The sequence below is a fragment of the Xenopus laevis genome, chromosome 2L (assembly GCF_017654675.1).
Source record: "Xenopus laevis strain J_2021 chromosome 2L, Xenopus_laevis_v10.1, whole genome shotgun sequence".
Lineage (NCBI taxonomy): Eukaryota > Metazoa > Chordata > Amphibia > Anura > Pipidae > Xenopus > Xenopus laevis.
In genome coordinates this window covers 56917259-56937053 of record NC_054373.1, presented here as the reverse complement: position 1 = coordinate 56937053, position 19795 = coordinate 56917259, and positions in this window count along the sequence as shown.

Here is a 19795-nt window from a genome sequence, read left to right as displayed (position 1 = left end):
GCATATAAACGGTCTATTTTTTTTCCAACCTTTAGTAAATATACAATGTGCAAAAGGGTAGATAATTCTTGCTGATGCCTACTTTACAAACATTTCATAGTAACAATTTAGCAATATTGCTTATTTTAAAAGTGATCCAGACCTGGACCTTTTTCCTTTGACTGTTGCATCTGGTATATTTTAGCTCTGAATACAGTTTTAATCTGTTATGAACAGTCATACAGCCAAAAATTAATTAATGTCTCCATGTGAGCAACAGACGTTTCACAGACAAAGACAAAAACAAACAGAGCTCAAGGCTTAGATGTGATGTCAGTGGGCAAAGTTCTCGGTGTTGTGTTGTCTCGCTTATTCATTGCTCTCCTAATCTGTCTTAATTTCATTTTCAGTCAATCAGGTGATCTATCATATGATCTAAAAAAAAACTGGCTGAAATGTAGTTGTAGGTGCATTGTGATATTTATATATGCATCTTATTAATTTTATTTAAAGAGCACAATCTTTTCTGCAAATAAATCATTGGCACAATATTTTAATTATTTCCAGGTAATTACTACCATAATGATAAAAGTGAAACTGTAGAACATTTGTGTTTCCAATCAAGAACTTTAAATGTAGCACCAGCCAGGTGCATAACTAGAGAGCCATAGGGGTAAATTTATCAAAGAGTGAAGTTCTGCCACTAGAGTGAAATTCCGCAGCTCTCCATTCATTTCTATGGGATTTTGAAAGGCGTATTTATCAATGGGTGAAAGTGAAATTTCACCCATTGATAAATACGCCTTTAAAAACCCCATAGAAATGAATGGGAAGCGGCGGAATTTCACTCTAGTGGCGGAACTTCACTATTAACTTCACTCTTTTATAAATATACCCCATGGACCCTGGCCAAATTATTGTGTCTGGGTCCCTCTAATTGTTTCTCCAAAGAGTCAGGACCCAATCAAAACTGTATTATTCCAAAACTCTCTATCCATCAATATTCCTCCTCACCTGGTGCCTCAATGTGTTTTCTGCACTTGCATCTCCTGCAGATATTCTACTGCTCTTTGCATTAAACAGTTAAAATCATTAAAGTTAAATGGATCACTTGTATAAAAGAATGTTATATAACAGTTATTAAAAGGATTTATGAGAATTGTACCTTCATCAAAGAGAATAATTGAAGGCAGATAGTATGTTGTCACCTTGACAAGTAAATGAGCAAAAGGTGTATGAGGCTAAATGGGTCCTTAAATGGGCATTCTATAAATCACTAATAATAGGGTTTCACTAACTTTCTTTATTAAAGTGTCTCCTAAAACTACAGAACACACAAGGATAAAATTGAATTGTTTAAAAAAGGGAAGAGAAAAAGAACCTTGTTTGTGACTGTGAATTGCCTTTGAAGGCGATTCACAGTCACAAACAAGGTTCTTGTTCTCTTCTCTTCCCTTTTTTAAACAATTCTATAAATCACTGGCACACAAATATATCATCTTTGTTCAGCAATGGCATATACCAGGACTGTCCAACTGGCGGCCCGCGGGCCGAGCCCCTTTATATGGCCCTCCACATCAAAGCCTGCCTGTTGTGTCTGTTTACCATATATAAAATTTAAAAGGTATCACTACAGAGTAACTGGCCCCTGCATTGTTTAAACCTCAAATTCACACTGTAATCCCCTGTATTGTTCACACCTGTAATCCCCCTGTATTGTTCACACTTGTGACACCTCTATTGTTTATATCCTAAAGACCTGTACTGTTCACACCTGAGACCCAGACTGAAACTGCCCACATTGTTCACCTGTTCACACCATATCCAAAATGCACCAGCACTGTGTCACTGCATGTAGTACATATTAGACTGGTCCTGATTCCTGTCTCCTGCTCTGTTCTGCCTTCCCTATGCTCCCTGTGTGTGTCCTACTTTGGTATTTGTTCTGGGGGTTTGTTGGCAAATGAAAATTATTGTTAGTGGCCCCTAAGTGTTTAATCATATGCTGGGGTACTGTATTATACACAGGGGAGGAGGAGGCATATGGATTTATGGGTCTTTATATGACTTAGCTTTTTTCAGATATGAGTGACATCCTTGCCCGGGCAGGCACAAGGTAGTTTGGCACCCTAGGCAAGAGCTTCAATCAGTGCCCCCTGTCCTGCATTACCATTTCCCTCCTTACCATGATGGTTTTTAAATAAAGAGAGCAAGAAAGTGTACAACATTTTTTCATTTATATTACTGCCCCCTGTACCTGTACCAGCAAGCCCAGCAGCCATCCATAATACACCCTGCCCATAACTGTGCAAGCAACCACCATATTGCTCCTATACCTGTGCCAGCAGCAGCCAAAAATAAATCTAATCATATTGCCCCCAAGTATTTATGTACCTGTGCCAGCGCTCAGCAGCAACAGCAAACATATGGGCCCCAAATCTGTACCTGGCTGTGCCAGCAGGAAGCTTCACACTTTACAGTAATAGAAAGAATGTCTTCAGTTCAGTGCAACTGTGCAAGGCTGAGAGCAGCGAGAGCGAGCCACACCAAGCAGGCTGCCAGCTCTCTGCCTCTCTCTGTCACCCAACAGCATCAGTGACGTTATTGTACGTGTGTATGCACATCGCGCTGCACCGCAAAAAGGAGCTATTACTTGCCGGCAAGAGGGAGAAGGTGAAGGAGATGGATTCCACCCAACTGGGTGACCATGATTACTGAAACAAATTATTAAATAAAAGCTTGAAAAAGAAATTAAAAAACAAAAAAAATCCCCTTAAAAGTGCACCCCTCAATGATGGCATCCTAGACAGCAGCCTACTCTGCCTACCCGTAGTTCCAGCCCTGATCCCTGCAGTGAGCACCAACCATTTGGTTTTTAGGTGTGCTATTAATGTGGACATGGTCTTGTGGTAACATGGGTGTGTCTTAAAGTGGGTGTGGTCTAAAAACAGGGAGTGGCTAACACTGGCTTCCGTTATCGGCCCTCCACCATGTAGATTAGAAAAATTCCGGCCCTCGGTACCATAGAAGTTGGACAGCACTGGCATATAAAATTCTGTTCTTCTAGTATAAAAAAAGTGCAGTTCAGGCAATGATCACACCCATGTATTTAACAAGCATCATCCATTTTGAATGATTTATTGATTTATTTCCCCAGTATGATAGAGGAGAATCAGACTGAACATCTGAATCCATTTATCCATTTTTTAGTCGCTCTAAGACAATGGTTTTTAGGCTTTTTGATTTCCATCCCTCCTTTTTGGTCCAACATTGTTTCAGACTCACCTCATAATAAGATCAAAGATACAGTATATGTAATCAATATCATACTACTATAGTTCCAATACATTAGTCCTGCAAATGTATTCTCACGAAGTATACCAACTGTCCTTCAGGCAAGATTCCAGGAATATCTAAGCAAAATTACACACTCTTTCCTATTGTTCATTTTGGCTGACTTTTATACTGCCCACTTTAAACTTCCATTAGCGTCTCAAACCCACATAACATGAAGCAAGATAGCTAAGAATCTGAAGCTCTACTGAGATTCGTACAATGCCCCAGAGAGTAAAGGTATAGCCTACAGTATATAAGTACCATTTTTACATAGACTGTACAGGTATGGGATCTGTTTTCCAGAATGCTTGGGACCTGGGGTTTTCTGGATAAGATGTCTTTCTGTAATTTGGATTGATCTCCATACCTTAAGTCTACTAAGAAATGATTTATACATTCAAAAAAACCTAAAGGATTGCTTTGCCTCCATTCAAAGGGAACTAAAGTCTAAAATAATGCTAGAGATGCTGTATTTTGTATACTAAACATAAACATGAACTTACTGCACCAGAAGCCTGATAAAACAAATTATTTATGTTTTCAGTTTGGCCACAGAGGGTCATCGTCTTGTAACTTTGTTAAACATCTTTGCAAGACCAAGACCATGCACATCCTCAGTGTGTTCTGGGCTTCAGTTGGGAGGTTAATCTTAGGGATCTGAATAAATTATCAAGACAGCACAAGTCAAATAATATCTGCCAGAAGCCGATACAGCGGGCTGCTACTTGCACAGGTAAACAGATAATATGAGGCAATATTATGGATTTTTGGCTGCTACTGGCACAAGTACATATTTGGGGGCAATTTTGTGGATATTTTGGCTACTGCTGGCACAGGTTCTGATCGGGGGCAATATGAGGGATTGGCTGTTGCTGGCTCAGGTATATGGGGCATTACAGGCCCGGACTGGCAATCTGTGGGTTCTGGCAAATGCCAGAGGGCTGCTGTACGGCTCCATAGAAAGTTACCATATAGTGGGCTGTTTGGGCTGGTAGGAGGCTGTTTGGGCCTCTGTGTACTTGGAATGACAAGGCCTATATTGACTCCCAGTCCAGGCCTTTGGGGCAATATGGTGGCTGCTGACACAGGTACACAGATGTTCGGGGCAATATGATGGATCTTTGGCCCTTGCTGGCACAGATACAAATTAGGGGCAATATGATGGATTTTTTTGGCTGCTGCTGGCAAAGGTGCAGATTGGGGGCAACAATATGATGGCTGTTTTGGCTTATGCTGGCACAGGTACAGATTGGGACCTTGGGAGCAATCTGAGGGATTGACTGCTGTTGGCACAGGTACAAATGGGAGCAATATGATAGGTGTTGGCACAGGTACAGGGGGCAATATGAATGGTAAGGTGGTAAATAGTAATGCAGGACCGGGTGGGGGGCACTGATTGAAGCCATTGCCTAGGGTGCCAAAATACCTTGGCCTGGCCCTATCCACAGCAGTAAAACTAAGTAGGAATTTCACTGCATACAGTCAGGTTTCTTAAAAAAATGGTACACATTTTTTAATGTAAGTATATTGTAAATAGATTTCTTTTTCATTGAAGAAAGTAAAAATGTGACTTTATTTTTTGCCTTTACATCCCATTTAAGGATTACATATATATTTGCTGGACCAAATACAAGCTCATGGTTTAAGCTTTCAGAGTAAAAGGAAATAGTTTTTTAAAATTTGAATTACTTGTTTAAAAGTGAGTCTATGGGAGAAGGCCTTCCTGTAATCTGAGCTTTCTGGAAAACCCGGTTTCCAGATAGCAGATCCTATACCTGTACTGCCATTGAATTGCATTAACACATATTTTGTGTTGCCTGGTTGTTAATAAATTGTTACCATTTACTTAGCAACCACAAGTTCTCAACTTAGCGATTTTTCTTTTAGAGTCCACAGTTAAGCTGGCCATAGACGCAAAGATCCGATCGTACGAATCATCGTACGATCAGACTTCCCCATCTGCCGACATGCCACTATTCCGATCAAATAAAGTACAAAAGAACAGATCAGCCGATGTTCTGCCCCTGACAGCAATCGTAGTAAAGTTATGTCCGACAAAGCTGGTGACAGTCTCCCTCTGAAAATTGTACAATACATGCAGAGATATTATCGGCAGCCGACAGAAATCTTTTAACTTGTCCGATCGACCAAACGACCGATCTCCGTAGGACGAAAAATGTCGGGACTCTCCACACACGGTCCGAAAATCGTAGAAATCCTCGATTCGTACGATCAGATCTTTGCGTCTAGGGCCAGCTTTAGTGATAGCAGTGAATTAAAATACTTGAAATGCCCAACTACCAGTGAGCTTCAAAAACTGGCATCATCAGCAGTACTTATGCCCAAGTACTCCTTTCCATTTCCTATCTTGGGCACTTAAATAATGCTGACCACCAATGTTCCCTCTAATTCGTGCTTGGCTATGTGAGCAAAAAAATTCTTCTGTGCACACATTTTAAACTTTTGTGCACAGTTTCTAAAAATTGTGTATTCAGGTCAGAATTAATACACACTTTCCCCACAAATTTCTTTGTGCGAATTCAACAATTTGCTGTGTGCGCTGTCCTCAGAATGTGTGTGTGCTGGTCTCAAATGTGTGTGCGCATGCAACAGCGCACACCTTAGAGGGAATATTGCTTACCACATAGAGCTGGTTTTGGATATCCAAGTGGATATCAGATGAAAATATGTTAAACGGCAATGCTAGAACTAATTGTTTCTTCCAGTAATGCATTTAAAGCTCACGACAGATTGGGTCACACAAATGTGCAACATTCCTAATGAGGCCATTAATTCCTATCCCGGTCTTTTTTTTTTGGCCTGGCCAACAGACAAAACTGAATTTTTTTTTTCTCCTACTGAGGTTTCTTAAAATCACATCACTGCGGGTAAAAATTATTATTCAACTTAATGGCAGTATCACATTCCCCATTCAATGTATTGTCGTATTAAAATCTAATAACATTTACAAACTCTAAAGACACTTAGGTCTCTAGGACAGAATCTACCTGACCAAAGTGTTCATAAGCTAAATAACACGTTTTCTGTAAATAACATAAGGGTTTGGTTCTTAAATACAGACTGCTCTTTATCCTGGAAACAACTAAGCTAGTAAAATGTTTTTCATTGATATTTGGTTTATTATTTTTATTCTTCTCTGGGCATTAACATATGTGCAACCCATAGGGCTGTTCCAATCATTTGTACAAATCCCTGTTTATAATTGAACAGCATTGCTCTAACCCTTTCCAAAACTAGCTGCCTCCCATGTATGGGGCATGCATTTATGTGATGGCTAAAAATATCATGGGACAAACCATTGCAGAAATTTTTAAACCATATTTTTGTTGCCTGTCTCAGTTCTTCTGCAGTCAGAACCTGTACAGAATACATGTATAGCTGAGGCAGGGAAGGAGGTAGCCACACTATATATTTTGGACATCAGGGATGTTTTGCCTATTTGGACACTTGTATTTACTTGTCTCATAGTTAGTGGCATCTATACTATCAATTTATTTGTGTTTGCTTGCAGCAGGGCCAAAAACTCAAGGAAACATGAGCCTTGGGGAGACCAATTGCATTCATTTTATAGGTGTAATGTTGCCCCATTCTTGCTTGATATTTATGCCCCAAATGGTACACAGATCTGGACTGCAGAGGGGGGGGGCAACTTACCATCTGGTCTCTTACTAAGAACACAGGAACTATATTCCCAGACAATGGTTTGGGGAAGTAATCCCATGCAGTGATTTCCATTACAGAATCCTTCCTGTTTTAATGTAGTGCTGTCTGCAGTTCTGAAGATCACTGCCATCCAATATTGGCTTTCAGCCGTGTCCCTTGTGTACAGATATTTCTCTGGATTCTCTGAATCTGTTAATGATATTATGTACTAGATGATGTAATCCATTTTTTTGCTGAGAAACATTACACTTAAAGGGGTTTTTCATCTTCAGGTTAACTTTTAGTATACTATATAATGTCCAATTCTTAACAACGTTTCCACTGATCTTCATTTTTGATCTTTTATGGTTTTTAAATTATTTGCTATTCTGTCCAAATTTTAATTTTTTTTTGCTCCATGAGGTAATTGGATGTAATTTAATACATAAATAGCCCTCTGATTTCTGCACAAAACAGCTGTGTCTGTCATTCTCCAATCAAACAAAGGCATGTGCGACCCACCTATCATCTGCGATTTCTTCTGTCTACAAGATATTTAGTTAAACCTACTGCTTTGAAGCTGCTCATAAGCAATTCCTTGTAGACAGCACAACATATACACATTGTTTCAAACCTGGTGCTGATACAAGTATTACCTATTCGAAGACGTGATATACAATTTCAAATCAGTGACCTCATGAAGTGTTTGATCTATATTGCTGGTCCAGTGAACGTGCTGCTCAGAGCAGTTGCTTTAAGTCAACAAGATAAAATGAGTCATAGAGGTGTATTCATGAGTAAAGGTAAAAATCTGTTGTAGTTGCAGCCCATTCACTGTTCTTTCCACCCATGCTGCTTACATAGCAATAGTGGTTACAACAGGTGTTTTAACTGTTTCCAGATAAGCAAGCAAGATTACTCCCTGTGTTGAGAAAGCAAAATAACTGCCCTTAAAGGATCAGTTACACCAAAATGAAAGTGTTTTAAATTAGTGAAAATATCATGTACTGTTGCCCTGCACTGGTTAAACTGATATATTTGCTTCAGAAACACTACTTTAGTTCATGTAAACAAGCTGCTGTGTAGCAATGGTGGAAATGGAAAAAATGCTATATGGCACAGGTTAAATAGTGGATAACAGATAACACCATTATGTTCTACAGAGCTTATCTGCTATATGCTGTGTAACTTAAAGGAAAACTATACCCCCCAAACAATGTAGGTCTCTATTAAAACATACTGAGTAAAACAGCTCATGTGTAAAACCCTGCTTCGTGTAAATGAACCATTATCATAATAATATACTTTTTTAGTAGTATGTGCCATTGGGTAATCATAAATAGAAAATTGCCATTTTAAAAAATAAGGGCCGCCCCCTGGGATCGTAAGATTCACTGTGCACACATACAAACCACATGTAAGGTCACATGAGCCAATTAACAGACAGAGTTCTGCCTTTCGCTTCCTCACTTCTTCCTGTTACAGTTAGTGTTGGAGTATTTCTGGTCAGGTGATCTCTGAGGCAGCACAGATAGAGTCACGAAATGGTGGTTCAAGACAAGAGATGTAAAAGGCAATATTTATGTAAATATATATTCCAGTTTGGTAAGATTCTTTAATATGTCATTCAATTTGATATAAACTATCTGTTGCTTACGTATTCATTTTGGGGGTATAGTTTTCCTTTAAGTCCTTTCTCCTTTGGATGGCTGCCTCATTGCTACACAGCAGCTTATTTATGTAAACAATTGTAGCATTTCTGAAGCGAACACAGCAGTTTAACCATTGCAGGGCAACACAGCATTATATTTTTATTATTTTAATCTTTTGGTGTTACTGTACTAGGCAACAAGATCAGGCTTTGGATTAAAGCTGCTGCCCACCAAACAACTGGTGTAAACACACCTAACTAGGGATGAGTGAAAATTTTCACACCGCAAAAATGACGCCCACAGACTCCAATGGGTGAAAAAAATTGTTGTGCAACAAAAAAAAAAATTATGCCATAGAAAATTTGCCAGCGAAGTGAAACGGGTCAGATTTGCCCATCACTATTACCACCATTGTAACACAAAAGTAACACAATACCAGCATGAGCTTTACTTCAGTTGAGGAGACAGCAGAATCAAAATAGATAACTGTTTTCCACCAATTATTTATTGGGTACCCAGAGGACTGGGCTTGGGCCTAGCATTAAAATTCTAGACTTGTTTTTGGTGTTGGTTCTGTGACTAAAGGCTGTGACATCTGATGTAGTCAATGTGAACTAGTGTTAGGCTGGCCATACACAGGCAGTCATAGGGCAATTGTTTGGCCCAAACCTGCTTAGTTGGAACCTTCTCCAGCCTTCAGGTAATTTGCTTTTTGAAGGTTAAGGAAGGTCTGGGTGTCAGGAACCATTACCTCTAGGGTTCCCAACTGGCCGGTATCAGCCTAGCCTAGCAAGCAAATTACCAGCTAGGGGCGGCACCAGAATTATGAACTTACTGGCAATTAGGCCCGTATTTGTGGAGAGGCCACAAAGGCCTAGGACGGCAGGATTTAAGGGGGCGGCATGCTGCCCAACCACACCCACACTGGTTCAGAAACACTGGGGGTGTGCAGGAGATCCCCATTGCTCTGGTCCTGATTATGAAAATTTAAGCAAATAAAAGGGAGTAAACGGGGTGACAAATGACAGCGGGCCTGCCGGCAATGTACGTGCCGGTAAATTTAAAGATGCCATAAATCCCTACTTTTTTACTCTTAACGCGTTCCGCTGCCATTCTACCCTTCTAACCCATCTAACAATTTTTCTGCTCCATCTACCTTTCTTCCACCTAACCACCTACTTTCCTGTATTTATATATATGCAGGACAAAGAAGGTAAATAGGCAGACAGATAGCAATTACATTTACAAGTAATTCTAAAACCAGTGAACATTTTTACTGCATAATGAAAGCTTGCTTAGAATCATCTTTCACTATACAAGAAATTGTTTTTGGCTGAAGTTTCCTTTTACTTCCTTTAACAAGAAAAATAAGACTAAAAAGATGAGACATCAGCAGTGACAGTGGGAATGAATATTTTCAGCACAGTAATAGAGGCTGTTTACAAATTTGTGCAATTGCTGTTGAAATTCGTTGCCACGAATCCAGTCACTGGGAAATTAGGTTGATTTATATTGAATCCACCTATGTCTGGCCTAGTGGCCTATTAAAGGAAGACTAATGCTTGAAGAGATACTGACAGACCAGAAATGAAACCTATTTTTTTGCATCTATCATAATGTTGCCATTGTATTTATAATTATTTATAATTTTGCCATAAAAGTGTTTGCCCAACACATTTACATTACCTATTTGATCCCCTGTGTTCCTCTATGCTTCCATATCTGTACAGCAGTAGTCTGTTCGCATTTATTTAGCATAATACTGCATTTCTATCCATATTAATTTTTAGAGTTTAGTTCTCCTTTAAGCCGGTAACACATGGCCCAAGGATCAGTGTGATCATGCGAGTGATATTTTGAATTGTATGTACCTACTATAGACAAAATGCAGTGGATGGTATTTAAATTGAGATGCCATGTCCCACTGGACTGGCATTGCACAAGCAGAGCAAAGTATATATTAGGCAATATTTTGTAATTAATGGGTATTTACAATATGATAGCAAATAGGAGGAAACCAAAATAATCACTACAGAAGGAATTAGATTTAAGGGTGATACAATCCTGCTGTTCTAATGGGCAGATTAAATGTGTGCGCCTAAAGCTAATTAATTACAGAGAAACACACTAACATGTTTTGAGCTGCAAGGGAGGGAACAATGGAGAGAGATAGAGGGAAAGCCCAGAGAGCATTTAATTACAGGCTAGCTGGCTGCTTGATAGTATTTAGAATGGCCTTCAATTCTATAGATAGATAAGAATTATTCTGTATCAGACAAGAATATATAGGAAGTAAACACCTGAAATCCCACCTTACCTAACCTTCAAGGTGCTAAGTGAGTGCATGTCCATTGTTGTATTCCATGTAGAGCATGTCCAACAACTAATGGAATGATAGAAAATGGTACCAAGAAGGGGGGCTTCAGTGTCATGAAGAACTGCATTGAAAAGAGACACTGTACACAAATAGTACATGAACAGTTTAAAACGGAATATATATATATATATATATATATATATATATATATATATATATATATATAGTCCAAAAATAAAAGGAAGCACTCACGGCATAAAGGTTGTTAGAAGTCCTTTACTGAATCATATAAACATCTATGCACATCTATCCACATCCTGATGATGGTCCCTTGAGATACCGAAACGCGTAGATGTTTATATGATTCAGTAAAGGACTTCTAACAACCTTTATGCCATGAGTGCTTCCTTTTATTTTTGGACTTTATATTGAATTGGGTTAGCACCCGGCGAAATGATCGAATGGCGGAGGTGAGTGCCGGCAACCGATGGCTTTATATATATAAATATATATGAAATATACCCCTATCAAATATATTGGAACTAACTGTCAATGAATATCTGACACCCAACTGCTGCAAAAAGACTGAATGAAGAGAAACAGATGATGAGAGAGGGATAGTGAAGATAAACTTTATTTCATAAACGATTCAGAATATTTAATTGACTGTATTTAGAAAGTTTCTTATTTCAGTATGAAGCTTATATTAAATTTTCATGTTTACAATAGTTCCCCTTTAATGTGGAAAAGAGATCTTCCTCTAGTTATGGTACTATATATTTTACAATGGAGTATAGTGAGGAATTTATGTCAGTCAAAAGGATCATTCATAAATATTTATCAATCTTTATAGAGACACTAAATTGAAGCACATTCACACTCATTCTGAAATAAAATGTGTGTCACGTAAAGTTCCCATTTTAGGTAGCGTTATTAAAGTCTTTTAGAATAAACCAATTAAGACAATCAATAGTGAAGCAAATATGCAGGCTTTTCAAAGGAACCACCTAAGCTGTGCATGCTCAATCAAAGGAAGCGATAAAATTTGGCTGTTGAAATTCTGAATTAGCAAGTGCTGAGGGGCTGGTGCATCCCTTCTACAGTAAAGCTGCTTTGTAGAATATTGGATGGGGCTTGGAAACAACATAGATGTGAAAATCCCCTAGGCTCAAGAATCCATAGGTCTGTCCACACCGCCCTCTGTTTTAGAAGGATAGAGAAAGAGACCTTCACAGAATTAGTGGTTTGAACTGTCACGCTTTCTGTTCCAACCAGTAGCAGGGACAGAGGCATCAGACCAGCTCATGTACACCTGCATCACTTGAAGAGGGAAGGAAGCATTTATACTTATTACAATAATTATTTATAATGATTATTCATATCCCACTATCAGTGTTAAAGGGCAAGTGAATCTTGAGATAAAAAAATGTATTCCCATTCTATTAGATGCATGATAAATACAGCACAGTTGCTTGTATACAATGAATTAAAGGATTTTTACACTTGCATAAGTAAGTCACAACTGAGACAGTGAAAAAAAACAAGTTCATGACATTGCAGTGTTTACATGGTAATGATGGTTAGTATTGGACAATTGAGTTTCCAGAAGGGAAGGCAGTGAGATCACTACTTGGACAAACTGTGGGAGGCATAAAGAGGAATGCTCAGCAGATGAACATTATTTTCCTTGCTAAGGGAGACAGAATCTACTTCTTAAGCCAAAAAAGAATCAAACTTAAGATATATGAATTCAAATAATAATAATAAATAATAATATGTGCCAAGGCAACATTCTAAGCAACGTTCTAAGCAATTGAAATGTACAAACTAACAAAAAGCCTTCATGTGCCTGATCATGTTCATGTGTTCATATGTTCACCTACCTCCTCCCAAGCTCTGCTGCCTTTATTCTGTACTTACACTGACAACTGGAGGATGTCACACATGCCCAGGGAACTGGTCATTACCAGCTCACTGTATTGAAAGCGGGTATAGAAAAGTCCATAGTTAAAAGGATAGAGTGGCACCTGATTCCCATAATGGTATTTTCTCCCTTGCATTGTATACTTCTCCATCAGTGGCACATGGGAACTGGAAGACAGAATAAAAAATATAGTTACTGAGTGTTTTATTAAGTTTCATAGAAGTATTTTCTTTCATGAAACAATCACTGTGCACCAAAATTGCCCCACCTGTAGATTTATATTATTGCTCACTAATATTATTCAAATATGTATCTAGGCTGAAGAAGGAAGCTGTACAATTGTTTGTTTCCTCAAACCCTACCTGTTTCATGCTGGATGACCATGTTGTTGGCCAGGGCTGATACGTGGGATACAAAGTAACTCCAGCACACGTAACATGCTCAAGGGATTGCTCCCGTGTTTAATGTCAATCCAACAATACAACGTTTCGGGGGCACGCCCCCGAAACGTTGTATTGTTGGATTGACATTAAACACGGGAGCAATCCCTTGAGCATGTTACGTGTGCTGGAGTTACTTTGTATGCATTGAATTCTGGAGGGGCCGTCCTCCTATACCCGAGGCACCGTACTTAATCGTTTGGAGAGGCCAGGTGTGCGTGTGCAAATTTTTGCCTAATCTTGACGTGATACGTGGGATGCTGCCACCGGAGGCAGCAACCCTGATCTCACCCCCTCTCCCGCTCCGCGCTTAAAAGTTTAGCATCGGAGCAGGTCAAAAGGGGCGGTATCGCAAGTGCAATGAGGGCGTACTGAAAAACCAGAAATTCGGCTCTTAAAGTTACAGGAGTGGGCTTTTTGCCGCCCCTTGTAACTGGCTGTTCACTGCCGCCTGTTGTCGGCAGGCTGCCTGCAGGACTATCAGCATCTTTGCAATTGCAATACCTGCAGCCTGTGCAGGAAAGAAGCACCCCAGTATGACATGAACCCCATCACAGCTCTTTGCCCAAGAAACATCCAGCAATAAATAGCAGCAGAATAGCTGGCCCACCTGCAACTAGGGTTGCCACCTTCTCTGAAAAAAAAAAGTCCTGTGCAGGTCCATTTTTTGGAACCCGTAACCGACCCGTACCCGCAACCTGCAATCTGCAACCTGGACCCGCATTCTTATTCGCTTGGACCCGCTACCCGACCCGCAAGTACCGTATTCGCAACCCGGACCTGCGACCCGCTGACCCTCAAGAATCAGGAAGTGCTGTCATTGTAAACCGAAAGTGACATCATCGGAAGTAGGCGTGATCAGAAAAAATAGAGTAAACAGGAAGTGCTGTCATTGTAAACCTGAAGTGACATCATTGGAAGTAGGCATTATCAGAAAAAAGGAGTAAAAATCGCTATTGAGAAGAACCGCGGCCCGACCCGCAAACCTGCAGAAACCGCCGACCCGCGTCTATACCCACACCCGGAACTTCTACCCACAACCCGCAAGGAACCACAGGTTTTTGCTGGTAACCCGCGGGTAATGGACCCGCTGCAGGACTCTAGGCCCTGACCCCACCAGTCTGACCCTGTGTCAGTGTGAATAATGCTAATAACAGAACATGGTCTATGCTCCACATGTTGTTTATTACTCTCTAGTGTTTATGGCCTGGTCCCTGCCCCACTCTACATTCTACACAACCCCCTACCAGCACAAGAAAGTTTATGGCTGTACTGGCTCAATACCATTTCACATTAATTATTAAGAAGGCCACAACTGAGATTCCCTTATTGTGGCAGCTATAGGTTCATTATTGGGAATCCTTTCAACTCATTTACCAGTCTTTCTCTGTTCTGCCTCCACACTGAGCTGATTGAATGTTACACTAGTATGAAGAAGATACCACCAAATACCACCTGCCTGATTTGGCAGGTTTGAAAATGTCACCTGTTGACCTGTACTTTGCATTGGCAGCGGTGGAGGTAGGGTTGCCACATGGCCTAGTTGGTAATATAGCCGTGTATAGCTGCCCTAAAGGAACAGTAACACCAAAAAATAAAAGTGTTTTAAAGTAATGAAAATATCATGTACTGTTGCCCTGCACTGGTAAACTGATCTGTTTGCTTCAGAAACAAAACTATAGTTCATAAAAACACAGTGCTGTGTGGCAATGGTGGAAATTGAAAAACGACTGGTTAAATAGTGGATAACAAATAACAGCATTATGTTCTACAGAGTTTATCTGTTGCGTAACCTGAGCCTTTTTTCCTTTGAATGGCTGCCCCCATTGCTACACAGCAGCAGGGCCCAGTCCGACCCTGCTTCCTAAAGATTTTTTTAAGGTACTGGGTTGTCACATAAAGAAAGGTTACTACCGCATGCAAATAAAATTCTCTCAGCATATGTACTTTGCACTCATTATTTATGTTCCAACTCCAATCATTATTCCGGTAGTTGCAGCAAAGGAAATAGTAGCTCCATAATCATTAAGTAAATATATTCATGCAGAGATGAACTATTCTACTTATACAATTACCTGCCCTCCCCTAATAGTATCAATTTAAAGGAAAATAAAAACACAAACCCTGCTTAAAGGAAATTTAAATCCTAAAAACATATTCATGTAAAATTCTAAGCACAATTTACATTATTACGTTTTCTAGTATCACTAGTGATCATAGATTTAAAACGGCTGATATAATGAATTTGGAACAATAGCGCCACCTGCTGTTCATTTTGGCCAACTAGCTGCAATCAGTTGAAAATGTATTTTGAGAGCAAAGAGATGTTTCTCTGGTCAGTTCAAAGCCCATCACAAGAAGTCACAACAAAGCATTCTGTCACTTTGGTGTATATGCATATTTGAAAACAACTAAATTGAAAAATATGTGTTGGAAAGTGAACAACCCCTTTAAAGAGTTTAAGAGGGTAGTGTAACAGCAGCACCAGAATCTATACTTGTTGACACCAGATGGCAGCCTCTCTCCTCTAAAGCTGAAATAGAAAATTTGCATCCATGTGTAAATTTACACTGCTGAACATCATTTAACTCCAAAATCTCAAACATCTTAACTCCAGTTTTAGATTTTGTCACACACGATTTTGCAAATGTTTTTTTTAATGTCAAAAAGTGAAACTTTATCAGAATATGACCAATAAATATAACCAATTTCTGATGTATTATCACAACTAGCGGGAGGATTTTGTGTGTTGACATATTGTTTGCAACACAGCTGTTGTATTACATTTATTTAATTTACTCTACATTTAATAAATCTATGCTAAAAGTTGTCAATCATAGAACAATACTTACAACTGATACAACTGATAGCAGTTCTCTGATGCTACTGAGGCATGTATAAACTCATTTAGCACATTTTGATAGTTTTGAAGGAAAAAAAATCATTATTGAAATATAATGTAGGGACCCGTAGGGTTAATTCCCCTCCATTTTTGAGCCTCATGTCTGGAAACCCCTGTGTAGATTTAGCTACAGGGTTTCTCAGGTGCTGGACAAGGGGTCCTTGTGCTGGTGCAGCATGGCAGATACTGGAGTATGCCACAAGGTGTCGCTGCTGCACCACTATAAAAGGAGATGCCATGTGCTCAGACCCAGGATTACAGATTTACTGCCTACTTACTGCTGGATGTTACTTCTTGGAGGAGAGAGTGAATTCAGCAGCCAAGATGTAGAGGCAGGAGGCCTCTGAGGCTGGGGTAGGCAACCCCATGCCTGGGAGCTCAGCCAGCAGGGTCTAAAGCTCCAGATTTTCCGAACTGGATGTGGAAATGCTTGCGCTATATACAGTGCTGGGAGCTACAGTTCAGCTATGGATTCAGCAACAGTGGGCTCGCGCTATAGACAGTGCTGGGAGCTATGTCTGGAGGATCAAGCAAGCTGCATGTGCTTCATGGAATGGATTCATCGCTGTGGATACCTGCTCCAGCTCTGGATGAGCCTACCCATATGTGTGAATCCCCAGGGTAAGGTGTGCCCAGGGGAGGGTAGAAAAAGAGATCCAGGATGGTTTCTGTTTGTGACACAGGATGTTTGTAGATGCCTGCCACGTGGGAGCAAGTACCTAGTTCGGAGGGAGAGGTATTTGTGCACTAGCCCTACCTGGGACCAATTGTGCTCATTGGGGATAAGGGACTGAGACTCTGTATCTGCCAATGCAGTAGTATGGGTAGGGAAGTGCCAGGAATGGACTGTAACAGGGTTCCCAGGGTAGTGGGTCATGCTAGTTGAATGCATATTTGTACTTTTACAGTTTACTTACCCTTTAATCTGCACTTCCTTATATAAAGTTGATATTTTTATAAAGCAAGTGTGTTTGTATTGAATGTTACACCCGCAGGTGTATTCCCAGATCCCATTAGGTGGAGGCACTGCCAGAGATAGTTTTCCCAGTACCCTTTCACCTAGCAAAGGGGACTCATGACCTGTAATTGGTAAGAAATGGTATGATGAATAACCTTTGGCACAGGGGGGTGGCCAAAAAGGGGTTACAATGACTATGAAGATTTTCATTCATCCAGGTCATGGTATATCTAATATAATTAATTCAAAAACAACTGAATGAGTAGTGAAACGTCTTCAATAATTACTAAGCAAGTCCAGTTGTTTTTGAATTACTTATATTAGATATTCATTATTGAAACCACAACTTTGGAAAATTTTATATGGGAAAATATAAAGCATTTGAAAAAAGTTATTATTTGTGCGATAAATTTGAAAATCATACATTTTGTGGGCCAGGCTAAGGGCATGTCTTGGAATAATTGGGAGGTATGATTTATAAAATATGCTTAGCCGCCTGCAGCCTTTCTAGACAAAGACCAGCAAATAGAAATATGCTTTATTTAAATGTTTGCAGGTACACAGAGCAGAGCGTGGCCCTAATATACCTGCTTTTGCATATTTGGGCTAATTTCCACTTTATGTACCTGCACACAAGCAGATGCATGGAGCTGCAGAAAAGAGCGGATTCACTTCTCTCAGCATGATAAAATGCAGACAGAGAATGGCAGGACTAATACTCGGTTTGACCATGGCTTAAGATAGGAAGGAATTGAAATAAAGATAAGGAGCAGTGCCGGGCCAAGTCGACCAGGCGCAAAGGCAACCTGGCCGACTACGGCGCTCCCAATCGTTCTCACATGCGCAGAAGAGAACGAGTGATTGCGCATGCGCGGAAGTGCCGAGCCTGCATGAGTGTGCATGCCCGAAAGCGCTGGTCCCACGAAAATGCGCATGCACGGAAGAGCGCACAATCGTCATTGAGCAGGAACTGCAGCCACAGATGGGTCCGAACTAAGGGAAAGCATCAAAAGAGGTACGCCCCTCTGCCTTTGCGCCCTAGGCACGTGCCTCTTCTGCCTACCCCTAGTTCCGGCCCTGATAAGGAGTCATCCCAAAATGAGAAAAGAGAGGGAAGTGGGATATACTCACTATTCCCTTTTAGTACACCCTGCATCCAGTGTTACAGTATATGATTGTGCTGCTAAAGAGTTTGTTTCTGGGAGTATATTATGGTGACATGTAGCTGTGTAAGTATTTGCTGGGTTCCTGGTAGCATAATACGTGGATGTGCCACTCTATCATCTGCACTGTTTCTGGGGGGCTAGCCAAAAACACTTTTATTAAAGGTACTTGTGTCAAAACATGCTCCTTGCATTTCTGTGTAGTTGCACTCAGCTTCACATAAGTAGTAGGCAGGCCCGGATTTGGGGAAAGGCCACCTAGGCCCGGGCCTAGGGCAGCAGGATTTTAGGGGAGCGGCATGCCTAGAGACAATCATTTTTTAAATTTCCTATGCGCCGATCCCCATTGATGATGAAAATTTGCATGAATAAAGGGGAGGGGACAGGGGTGACAAACGGCAGCTGGCCTAGTGGCACCCACTATGTAAATCCGGCCCTGTTAGTAGGGTATAATTGCACTCCACTATACAGAGCTAGGTCCAGGGGTCAATCACTGCAGTTCAGTTGTACTGAAAGTTTAGGGCGCACACGTCACTTGCATGCTGAACACCAGAAATGATTCCAGACTTTTGGGAGTTGTAGGTTGTTAGAACAGCAGACCAGGTCAGGCCAGGGAGAATGGGAGGCTCACTTTTGCCTGCATGTACATACATGGCTAGTGAATTTGTAATGGCCCCAACCCTAGCTGGTGGTTTACCGACTAGGCCTCCAGAGCCCTAATCTTAGTATAGTCTACTTTACATCATTACAGAATGTGTAAATTTGTTATGAGGGATGAAGGCATCTGATCTCATGTAATACCTCAAAAGGGTGGGATGCAATGAAAACAGCTGATCTAGCTGGTCAAAGTGATAAACTTTTTTTATTGGAAAAGGTTATTAACCTGGAAAAATAATTTGCACGCACAAGTTAGGGGGCGACAGGACGCGCAATCTGTCACACTCTTTAGAGAATCAGAGAGCGTTGTCATCTCTCTACTGCAAGTCCCATTGTACACATCTTTTTCACTCAGGAAACAGTTTGAATTTCTGAACTGATTTTTTTAGGTTTTCCTGACAAAGGGCTACTGAATTGTGCAGATAAGATATTGTACCATATAATGGTTCTTGCTTGCTGGGAAAGCAGTTGCAGCAATGCTTTTAGTAGTATTTGGCATTCTGTTGATACAGCAGTGGTGACTGTAATGCAGCTTGGTATAGGTATAGGATCATACCAAAAGGTACAACAAGTATTCAGGCATTGCTCTCTTACAGTTGTATTTGGATTCTAGGTCAAGTGGGCATTCAAGTCTGCGTGTTTAACATAAGTGACTATACTGGGTTGCAGCATTGGTTCATCATTTGGTGACTAGTCCATGATATGTCCTCTGTCCTGAGGATAAACAGGTGGTTTTTACAGTTCTTCTTAGATTTGTGGTTCTCTGGCTGAGTGCCAAGGAATTCTACCTGTAATCTGGGCTTT